The sequence below is a fragment of the Cavia porcellus genome, unplaced genomic scaffold (assembly GCF_034190915.1).
Source record: "Cavia porcellus strain 051 isolate PalLab524CR breed Dunkin Hartley unplaced genomic scaffold, mCavPor4.1 scaffold_1, whole genome shotgun sequence".
Classification (NCBI taxonomy): domain Eukaryota; kingdom Metazoa; phylum Chordata; class Mammalia; order Rodentia; family Caviidae; genus Cavia; species Cavia porcellus.
Window position 1 is genome coordinate 26,477,794 of NW_026947484.1, and position 12,602 is coordinate 26,490,395.

The window sequence follows — 12,602 nt, forward strand, 5'->3', positions numbered from 1 at the left end:
TCTTCCAATTTATAATACTAGCACTGCTATGACATTCACACATGACCCTACACATTGACCAACAGTCAAATTTATGATTTTAGTGATTTGACAACTTAGTGCGTGAATTGTACTACACATACGGGCTTTGATTTACGTTTGAAAAAATATCAGTAAGGTGAAAATATCTCTGTCCAATTTAGAAATTTTGTTTTCATTTATGGAATCATTTATTTGAATTTCATGAATTTCTCTGTCTTTCAGAAGTATTCTTTTGCTTTTGTTAATCCTTAAAATAATATCAATATTAATTTTCTGGTCATCATATCAAAAGTTCATCAAACTTTTCAATGTTTTAAGACTAAATATAAAGCTATAAAACACTGTACTCAACCCATTTTGCTTAGGTTCTTTTGTAACTTCATTTTTAAATATCTTAAATATAATTTATATTTATATTCACATATTTAACTTTGATGCATGTTTTGTATGTTAAATGTCATTGGATTTTTGAATCAAATGCGTTATAGGGAAAGTTTATCTTCCTCTGTATTCTTACACAACATGTAGTAAGTAATTTATGTGCCTACTTTATTCTCATTTAATTTTCTTTAACTAATAAACATGTCTAGAATATTTAACATTATCTTTTTTCAATGTGAGTAGTACTAATGTTATTGAGGGAATGATTAAACATTTTGGTGTTTCTAAGATTAAAATGATTCAACCTAAAATCGCTTTCAAATTGGAGTTTTCTTTTTCTAATGGGAAACGACAGTAAAATTAATCAACTAAGGAATGGTGAGCTTAGAATATTCCAAAATTCCAAATATTAAAATCATCACTGATGACAACAAAACACAAAAGTCACCTAAAATTTTAATCACTATGAAAATTTTGCCCACAGTAATAATATTGTATGGACTGCATATTTTAGCTACAAATTCAACTGTTGACTTGATTAAATGTGGTAGAGTTAAATAATTTAACTGCTTAATAATAGGCAAAAAAGACAAAGTTTCCAAAGAGAGGAAAGAAAAATACACATAAAACTTATCAAAATCACTTTCAGTGTGTTAATTGATCATACTAGTATGATCGTTTGTTCTTTAATTACAAATCCTATACTTTTTAATATATATAATATTTTAAATATATATATCAGTGATATGCATATTTGTAACCCTTCTAACTAAGCAAATTATTTCTCTGCTAAATGATATCTTCCAATAGGATTACATGTTGCATTTTGTTGGTATGAATTAGTTTGTTAGGTAAATAACCTTAAAGATGAAATAGCAATCAACAAGTATGCATAAAAAAAGCATTTTAATATGCATAATGTGCTTTTCTGAATTAAGTGATTCTAGTTTGACTGTCTTAAATTCCCAAATCCAAAATATGGAAATTAGTATGAATGTTTCATTAGAATAATATCAAAATTCTTAAATGTATTCTTTAGTTATTTATCACTTTATGAACTGCTTTTTCTTTTGATTAGAAATGAAAACTTTTCAATTAAAACTTTTGCATGTAGAATGGGAAATTACTATAGCTTTTGAAATACAAAATTTAAATGTTTTGGGATTCTGGGTTAACAACATTAATTTGTTATACACCAATAAATATATTCAATGTCAAAAGACTGAAAGGCATACTTGAAAACTAGTACAAATGAACTGAATTGAGCATTACTCTCTCAGGCACTAACATCACGAGGTCTGGAAAACAGATGAACAAGTGAGTTACAGATACATATAGGGTAAGAAAAAAGAAGAGGAACAAGTTAATTACAGACATCTGGAAAAATAGTCAGTTTCTAACACTTTGTGATATTTCCAGAAAGATGAAAACCAAACACCAGACAATGGTTACAGCAACCTATAAGTCACTGTTGAACCTAACCACTGTCCTAGTGGAATGGTGCAGTCAAATGTCTCATGAAAGAATATTTAAGAAACAGTTAAAGGAGCAGTAGAGACCAAAAGCGTCTTCTCAAGGCTCACTGCAAAGGGAAACAAAGAATGGCACAGAAAGTAGAGGCACACGAGGAGTCAAGAAATAGGAAGCTTTTTGCAGTGTGTTTGTTAAGAAAAACAAAAATTAATATAAATAGTTTTTTTTATAAAGTTCCTACCTGTTTCCTTAATCTAACTTATTGCTTTAGTGGAGAAAGTCATTAAGAAATGATGACCTGCATAGAGGAGGAAATTGTTTTGGCCTAGAAAACTTCTGACCCTCAATTAGGCCAGAACTATTATTAAATAATGCAAATTTACAAAGACGTGGCCATGTGTCAAAAGCAGCACGAAAGTGTTGTTTTTCCTCCCCTAAATGATAATTATATATCATACCCCTGAAGAACCAGCACTGTAAGAACAGGTGAAGCTGTATCAGTGAACTTTCAGGAGGACATACACCTGCCTGATAAACAAACTGTTCATCTGTCAGGGTGAAAATGCCATTCCTAGAAACTGACTGATGAAAGGTAATAAGCTAAATTCAGTAGAATGGCATGAGTGATGTCACTATCTGCCCCTGGATGATGTCTAACAGATGCTCTAGAAGAAATGGTTTCCCTGCCTATCTGGACATGGAGCATTATATTGTGACAGCAAATAGAACACATCTATGGACGGATCCTGCTTTAGTCCTAGCACTACACCAATCCGTCACTGAGTAATGTGGTTTCTTGGTACACGCAAAACTTTATATTAAAAGGGCTTCTTTGTGTTGATTATAACAGACAACCAATTCAAACCACCCATGCGGGCCACAGTCAGTCAGTGCAGAGTTCTTGTCTCCTGATCCCGAAAGAACTCGTGGAGACCCTGTTGCATCAGAGCCTGCCGCAAACCGTTGCAGGAGCAGCCATATAGCTTCTCTGACTTCTTCTCTTGCCCAGGCACCAGAACTCAGAAGCACTGGCCACACTGCAATTGCACTACCATTTACTTTGCATATGCTTGCTAACATCAGTGTGGTCTTAACATGTTAAAATACAATTAATAGCAAAATCCTAGTGTCACAAAGACCTTAAGCCTCCAAAAAAATTAAGATAGACTGGAACCAACTAACAGGTGGACCCAGTTATGAAGACATTCAGTCAGGTACCCCCATAACAACAGAACAAAATACCTTACAAATCTTGCCATATATTAAAACTTAAGCCATTCTGGAAACCATCATGAAAAATGGACGTGCATTTAAATACAAAAGATTGTCCTCAGAACATTTTCAAGTTATCAAAATGCCACTAGAAATTTCAACAATTAAAATGGACAAATATCAGCTTTCCTCTTTTAGAAAATTTCATGTCTTTGAAGGCATGTCTGAAATGAAAATTTGCCCCTGTAATTTTTTTCTTTGAGAATTGCACTTTTCTGACAGCAATATGCAGTTCCACGCAGTTCCACCCACTTCCCACTGCTTTTCAGACTTATGTGGCAGAAGCACCACCAAAATTCACATACATATTCATAAGCTGTCTGAAGCATTAATTCCACACATGGCAATGTATACTTGCATCTGTGGTTGGAGATTCTAATTTGCAAAAAGCAAATATAATGTGTCTAAAAATCTTGATGAGCAAGTCTTTCAAATTCAAGCCCATAACATTAAGGATCCATATATATTTAATTTCAAACAGCAATTGGATAAAAACTTCTGGCTAATATAATCCTCTCCATGTCAGTATCACCATATGAATATGATCAAGGCCTATGATCATTTCACCAATTTGCTTTTTATACTTCTATAGGTTCTAAATATTCATAATTAAAGTCCTGTTGGTATATCCTTCTATTCATCTAAACTAAATTGTACTTGCTGTAATATAAATCTACTTATGCTGTTCTGTTTTATTAAATGAATAAGCAAAAGGCCTCATGCTTTTTCAAATTTTTCACAAAATAGAGAAATACAGTAACTTTTTTTAAAAAAATATACAATGGCTTATTGCTAGAAATCTTGACAATAAAAAATTCAAATAATCACCTACATCCCTAATTCTTTTCCTTTTCTCTGCAGTAATCTGGCCAGTAGTTGAATTGGTCAACTCTTTCTTTCCTGGAGTTCAAGTTTTATACCAGCAGCAAAAAAAGCAGAATTCACTTTTACTCCTCTTTCTTGTGGAGAAGTATGTCTCCATGAATTGGCAGCTTAAATTAAAAAATCTGTTTGCTAATTCAAAATTCTTAAGTAAAGAAATCCTTACATATTAAGCAATAGATAAATAAATAATTAAAGTACTACTATCAATGTAAAAGTATTATCATAATATTTAAAAATCAAAGTTATAAACTTCATATTTCTTGGCAAATTTCAGCATGACAAAAATGACTAAAAGGTAATAACCTCACTTAAACAAGTAACTGTTTGAACATAGTTGAACAAATAGTATTTCCATGAATTGACTTTTGTAAGTCTTGGTGGAAGAAAACAGAGGCTTATCCAATAAATTTTGGAAAATATGACTAGTTACTTGAGTAATTCTTTCTTTATTTTTAATTTATTAAGCACACCAATAGTTCAAAACAGACCCTTGAAACTGCTCAGGGATGCCCAAGAAACCATATTATTGCCATACTTGGAGGGTATTTTTTTAATAGCTCACATTTGCAAAAGTAAGGATTAAAAATATTTAAAGTAATTTACAAATGAACACGAAATGTGGTGCAGCAGAATAACTTTCTGTAAAAACTCTGTACTCTCTTAGAGTGTTTCTGAGGAGTACTGAAGTACAAATACATTTATCTTCCAGAAAGACCCAAAACACTAGATCCTTATTATTTGTCTGTTTCTTATTCAATCAGAATACATTTATAACCCCAAAATCAATAACTGAAGCACTTTTTGGGTCGTGTGGAAATACACAGAGAGTAGCACAAAATGAGTTTTCTGACACACACGCTCCAGCACCATTCTGCCTCCTGGTCTCAGATTTTATGCTCTTAGCACATGTTCTTTTCATGGTCTCCTGAGGACCACCTACTTTGCATTTTGGGATTGTTTTGACAATTTTACTAAGGAGCCCTAATAGGATTTAGATTTGGGGTTGCCCCCCCAAAGTCTCAAGTGTCTGGAAGGTGACTAGATCGTTAGAGCACTACTCCTCACTCCTGGCTTCTCTCCCTACTCCCTGGTCACCATGAAATGAGCAGGTTTCCTTTGCAGCAGGCGCTTCTACCATGCCATTTCTGCACTTGAGACCACTGACCATGGACTGAAACTACCGCGACTGTGAGCCAAATAAACCTTTCCTTTATACTGTAGTGTCATGTGTCTCCTTCTCCTTCTTCTTCTTCCTTAAATGAGAAAATTGACTAAAACAAGCACCAAGCATGCTATGGAAGACCTAGCTACCCAGTGTTTCTACACTCAAAAAGGCTATGATATCCCTTAGTCAACACCTAAGTTATCATGCTTCTGACCACAGGCATTTTAAAGAATATGCCTTTAAAGAGAACACATCACTGGGATTATGTAGCAATTGCCTGATAAAAATATGACTGGAAGCTCACAGAAAATAAGCCTATACTTCTCCTTGGAGCAATGATTCAGTATTTGCTAATTCTGCATTAGAAATAACTTTCCAGACCAGAACTACCACAACCACAGAGATCAACTGTGCATTTGTAATCAACTTGGCTGTGAAAAACCAATCCAAGGACAGGCAGCAATGAGAAGTGAAACACTCCATTTGTTTAAAACTCTGTTCCCTCATTTCTCCATTTTTATTTGATGAAAAATTTATATTTTAGACCTTGGGTTCTACTATAGGGTTAACTCTGATTTACAACAAACAGAAACCTTCCATGGATCAACCATTATTATTTTGGACCTGAGAGTAAATTCCTTTTCTACAAATTTCTACTACTCCTCTTCTAATTATGAAAACTGCCACTGTGCCCAAATGCAAGAAAGTATCTAACTTGGTCTACATTATAAAATCGAAAAGCAGAACTAGCCATACCAGACTCCATACATTGACACTCCCTAACTTTAATTATATAGGGGAAACGGTAACGTCTGTTTTTCTTGTCATTTGATTTTCCTGAAATAAAAATCTTCAATGATACTGTAACTCTCTTCCTGGACAGCTATGATATGAACAGCAGTTGCACACATCTGCTTCTCCAGTCATTGTAAAGGTGCCGAACAATCATTCACCCCTTTCCCTTTGTCTATCTGCTAAAACACATTCCAACAACCCTGCCTATTAAAAAAAATAAAAGATGAAAAATACATCATATATATTTTAAACTTTAAAACAAGTTTAATTTTTGAGTTTAAGATAATAAAGCAATTTTGTGTAATATTTGTCTATTTAATTATGAGAATTGGTATATATCAATTGGTCAAGTTCTCCAAACAAAGCAAATCCAGTAGTGTAAGAGTGTATATGCACAAACACACATTCACTCACACACACACATACACATGCGCACACACACACACACACACACACACACACACCTATGTGCAAACTTAGGCAGAAGTCGATGCTGCAATCATCAGATCAATTTTCTTTCTTTTTTGCATATAGAATTGCACATTTTATTTAGGGAGATTGGTACATGTATGTTTCATAGCTTGATAATTTTTGATCCATTTATCCATTCGTTTTACATTCCTGCTCCCCTCAACTCCTTTCTACATCCAAAAAGTTTGCATCCCTGTTTCCTATGATGTCTCCTCTGTATAAATTCTTATTTTACTTCTCATAATTGTTTTGTCAATTGATCATTTAACTGTTTTGTCAATAGTGAATACTTATGAATAGCAATGCTATTTTGGGGAACTTGTACATGCACATAACATATCTTGCTTATTTTAATCCCCATTTCCTCCTTACTCCCTTGATCTCCTTTCCTAGCTCTGAGTCTATCTTCCAGTTTTCTATCATCACTCCTTCATTTTATTCATTAATTTCTTCATATTTAGGTTTCTCACGAAAGACAGAGCACAGGCTACTTTCCAGCGTATTTCATGTAACATGATGGTCTCATGTCATGGGACTTTGACCGGAGTTGATAAGGCTCACCCATATTGTCAAGGCTAATAACTGTACATGAAACTCACTGTGATGTTAGCTATCCCTGCAAAACACCTCCACAGAAAAACATAAATTAATGTTTAATTAACAACCAGAGACCACAGCCTAAGCATGCTGTCTAATATAACCAGCCATCATAGTACCAAAACCATTAAGCTGTCTCTATAGAGCACCATTAGCCAATGTGGAGAAAAAGAGACAAGCAGCAGCCTGGATGAAATTCAAACCATGTCACCAGCTGCACAGTCTGAGGACAGCCAGTTTTATTCTCTGAATCTTGGTGTAATTATTTGTAAAAAGGCGTGGGGATAAAAACTTATCTTTTGGTATTATTTAATGATTACATGTGGATCTTAAGGCACTCAATGAGTGGCAGTAACTTTTATCAAGCCTTTTAGAACTGCATTCCCAGACACCACACTCCGAGCAGGAGAGATGGCTGTCATCAATGTCTGTCAAAGGAAGGAAGAAGAGAATGAGAAAGGGAAGGGGGATGAAGGAAATTAATGCATAAATAAGTGAATGAGGAATGAATATTTAACTGGGAAAAACAATGTCACTGCACTTGAGATGACAGCAAAGAAGAATTAAAAGCCATCCTGCTTTCAACTAACTTAAACCTGACAAGTAAATAAGGTCAGTCTGCGAGTACTCATAACACAAATGGAGTAAGAAATATAGAAGGTTATACATCTCACATATAGTACAAGAACTCTGATATAAGTTCAAACACATTCTAAGACTATAATGGGTCAAAACAGACACGTAATGTATATGATCAGCCACCCAAAAATTTAAACACCACAGTAAACAGATCTAAATATGGTTTTAGACATGGAATATTTTACAAACTATTTGGTAAGATAGGACACTGAAACATTCGAATTTAAAAGAAGGTAAAAAGAGCTATCTTTATAATGGCTTTGTCAGGTGGGAAATGTTAAGAACGGTAATTCATTCAGTTACAGGGTAAGAGATGGGAACCTGAAGAATTCATCAGTGTTTATATCAAATCATTCAAGGAAAAAAGTTCACCAGGTGACCCAATAAGACAATAAGACAATTCCATCCAGATTTTCCAGTAACCTGGATGGAATATCCTTTGAAATCAACCAATACCTTATATTTCAGTTCTGAGTCAATACAGCAATTTTCTAGTTTCTGCGTGTGCTTCAAAGGCATTCTGCTATGGACATCAATACCTAGAAAAGCGTATCACCACTGAATCAGTAAATGGCCATTCCAGTTCAGTAAAAATAATGTCTGTGTAGTTTATTAACCTGCATTTATATTCTAAGATCTACAGATGTTCTTCCTACTTAGAAAAAATTAAATTTCTGGAGTTTAAAATTTTGAGAAGCAGAAACTACATGTGAGTAAACAAGCCATGAGCTAGATTAGGCAACAGACCAAGCATAAATGTTCTGCCAGCATCCCTCAAGGAAACAGTAAAGGATAAGAACAATGTTGATGGGCATAAATGATGTGCAGCATATTCCAGACGAAAAAGCACAACTGAGGTTCAGAGATTGAGGAATACAATGTACATGGGAGCTAAAAGAAATAGTTCAACTTTGTTAGTATATGAGGTCCATACACAAAATCAAGCAAGAAGATCACAAAGGTCAAGTGTGCCATTTGGAAAACTTAAATGATCAGAAAAGAAAATCTTTTTTTTTAATTAACTGGCAGTGGAAAGTCACTAAGTTTTTACGGGGGGGGGGTGAGGAATGGGGCTGTGAATATCAGTATAATTCTATATTTGCACTGGCATAATTATCATGTTAAAAGTATAGTGGGTAACTTTGAGGAAGTAACTTATACCTTAGGGTTTATTGCAAGCGTTTACAGCTTAAGCTGAAAATATAGATGTTACAATAAAAACACAATCCTTCTTGTTATCCAACAATCATAGTGAAGAGGTTTCCACAATGTTCTAACCATCCATAAAAACAGACATCTGCAAAGGAACAATCCAACAATACTGTTATGCAAGTTTATGAGAGCAAAGTTTTTCAGTAAACAAGTCTAGCACCTGTCATTCCTCCTTGTCAGCCAACAGTTATCATAATCCTAGCTTGACTCCTCTGTATGCTGTCCACCCCATAAACATGACCAAGTCTGCTTCTTCTTTCCAGAATCTTCTTTCAACAAAACATTTAAAAAACAAGAGCACTAGTCTCTCAGCAAGTAATTCACCAGCCACGCAAGAAATCTGAATGTACTTCTTTGTACCACCTTCTTCAGACACAGTTCCAACTAAGAAAACACATCCTAATGTTTAAAAGTTACCACAGCAACAAAGTGAACAGTTAAAAGACAATAAACTTAATCAATGCGAGTCATTGTTGGAAAGATTATCCCTTGAGACAAATCTCGCACTGCTAAGATTATTGCTATTTATTTGAAGTGTTTTCTGAAAAGGTAAGAATGACTGACTGAGGGTGTCAGATCAATGAGATGGTTCATTTTGCTTTTTCTTTGCTTCCAATGAGCTAAAGCTCCTAGGAGACCTGAGCTGCTCTTTTAATCATGACATTAATCAATAACAATTATACTCAAGAGAATACCAACATGGGTTTTCCAGGAAATCTCATAGGGTTTAAAGTGCTATCCTTGTAGAAATAGTCAATATTATATGTTATAAAATAGGATTCATGTTGGTTTCCTCTTATTTCCCTGGAGCAGAACTACAGTGTTCTAGACTCAAAAGTAATGGTGCGTCTAAAACTTTAATATGTTTAGGAACCACCTAGAGATCTTGTTAAAATCCAGATTTGCATTCAGTTTGTCTGAGGATATAGCCTGGGACCTGTATTTCTATAAGCACAACTATGCGATGCCCACACTACCAGTCAGTAATCCATGCCTGCAGTAGCAAGATGCTAAAGTTCATTACAGACCAGTCAGCAGCAAGAGGGAAAGTCATTCACAATGGCTGATGCATGCTTACAAGTGCGGATTTGACTATAAGAGATAGTCTACTTCTCTTATCTTCCGTGTCAAATGGCCCTCCTTGGAAACTAACAGAAAAAAAGTAGGTGGGGGACAAAATTTTAAAAATTTTTTGGAAAAAGAAAAGTAACGGAAAAATTGCAATACTAAATTTACCTCAAAAAGCAGCACTTTCTAAATGTATTCCAAGAAACTCTAGTTATCTGGGATATGAACAGTTGCATCCCCCCCCCATAAAAGAATACAAATAAAAGGCTCAATGGATACATAAAGGAATTAAATGAACTTAGAAAATAAGAATGGCTGCCATTTTTAGGCATTTACTAAGTGCTGGGCCTTGTTACAAATGTATGCGGTAAAATAAGTCATTTAATCTTCTTGGTCAGTCCAGGAGGCTGGCACTGTGTTATCAACCCTGCTTTGCAGATATGGAAAGGGGAGTGAGAAACTGGGTCACTCGCCCTAGGTCACAACGCTGGTGAACTGGTGAGTGTGTGGCCAGGTCTCACTCCCTCCCGGCAAGCTGCCTCAGTGCAAGGGCTCTGCTCCAGGGAACATAAGCACTTTTCAGTATTAATGGGAAGTGTGACTCACCACAAGATGATGTAACTACGTGTTACAGCCAATGAAGGGAATATGCAATGGAAAGGAAAGAAGAAATTCTAAAACTTAGGACTATATCTACCATGGGAATATGCTAGAAAAGGGAAAAAAATAAAAAATGAAGTAATTCTTGGAGAAATAATACATTTAGAAAACTGTACTGTGGTAGGGGAGACATCGTGCACCCGACACTGAAGGGCTGGCGAAGACCCATCTGCTCGGTGCACACACACCCAGAGGACAGCAGGTCAAGCCCCCACCAGCCACTGGAAGATATCAACAGTTTGCTTCCACCACACACACTAAGAAACCTGTCAAGGACAACAGCCATGATGATTCGAATATTAATGTCCCAATTTGAAGATTTTCTGGGGTGCCTGTAGGGTCTGTTTGTCTTCCTACAGAACTGATTGGGCATTCGTCCTCTAATTAGGAACTTGGTGCATGTGACTGGAGGAAAGGATGACAATCAAATCAGTTAATTTTTCTCAGAGTAGGATGTGAAACTCATGATGAAAATAATTTCTCATTAATCGTGGATTTCAAGGAACCCTTGTCTGACCTTCCAGTTGCTGAAAGAGGACTAACACTGAGTGGATCTAGTTTGAATTCTGTAGCCTGAATTAGAAAATAGCCAGCACATTCTGCAGAGGATACTTCAGATCAGGCAGAACGAGAAACAAAGTAGTTGTCTGTTCAGATGAGCAATGGGAAATGGTTCAGATTATGCAGATGAAACTAAAAACAAACAACAAAAAAAGAACAGACCCTGGGAGCTCCTTAATTTTGCTGATTCCCTAATGTAATATACTACGTACAGAGCTGCTTGTGGAAAACTAGTTCTTATAAAGGAAAAGATAAACCTTCCCTGGAGACAAGACACAGCCTTTAAGGATTCTGAAGTGATCAGAGGTATTTCCAAGCGCCAAAATGAGAGTACCTTATTTAAATGAAAAGAGAGGTTCCTTGGCCTCCAAGACTAAAATGTGTCATAAAAACTGTACATATTCCTCATCATCACCCCAGAACCTCTACTTGTAGGGTTCCACAATGAAGTAATCTATTTCTGTTATGATAATATTTCAAGCTACACTTACATATTTTTAAATGCTTTAATGTTATCTAAATGTTTTCCATCAGCATGTTCCTTTTTATAACTCTCATTGTTCCAAGACACAAAATCATATCCTTTTGAGCTCCAGATGAAAACATTTTAGGCCTATTTCATGATTTTGTTTCAATACACATATACATACATGTAAAGTGGTTTCAATGTAATTTAAAAACACTCTTCCCTAGGTCTTACTGTGCTGATAGCAGCTTGGCACTTAAGAAAACGCTTCCAGGTGGTAGGCACCTGCTCTGGCTTTGAAACACCAACCCCTAAACCTACAGTCAGGCACCCAAATAGGGAAGAGCAACAAACTATATATTTCAGCACCTAGTAGTTTGGCAGCTCATTTGGAACTGGTTATTGCCAGCTGGGCATCCTGCCATTTCCTTGAGGCAAAATTAAAGTGGAAGATGCAAGGGTTTTATTGTAATTTTCCACCACATATTTATATCATTATGGGTTTTGTGCTGCTCTAGTCCCCACATAGTCTAGCTGAATATCTTCTTATTATGTCACTGAGATTTGAAGCAAATATAGGGTGATGCAATGAAAACAAGCGGGCACTGTGTACAGTCAATGATTGCTGAAGACATCACCATGCCTATCACAAAGTACTACACAATATGCAGGGCCTTTTGTTCAACCAATAGAGGAAAGTACCACTAAAGGTATTGAAATATCAAGGTCTTTCCTGCCTTTTACAGCTTCTCCCTGGTGGTGGTTACTTACTACTTCCCATTCCAATCTCTGGGGAACAGCAGGTGAGGGCAGACCTCTGGGGGTTCTACTCACATCCCACAAACTGCCCTCAAGGGGGTTCTCATGCTACATATTAGTTCTGCCTTCCACAGCCACCAGGAAATACCCTGAGCACCAATCAGGAAAGCTGACTCA

The 12,602-nt window shown here is 35.8% G+C and overlaps 1 protein-coding gene across 4 annotated transcripts in view; it reads right to left on the minus strand.

The window, feature by feature from the left end:
- Prkd1 (protein kinase D1) overlaps nucleotides 1-12,602 on the minus strand; it is a 301,676-nt gene that overhangs the window by 198,333 nt on the left and 90,741 nt on the right. The gene's annotated exons all lie outside the window — the stretch shown is intronic.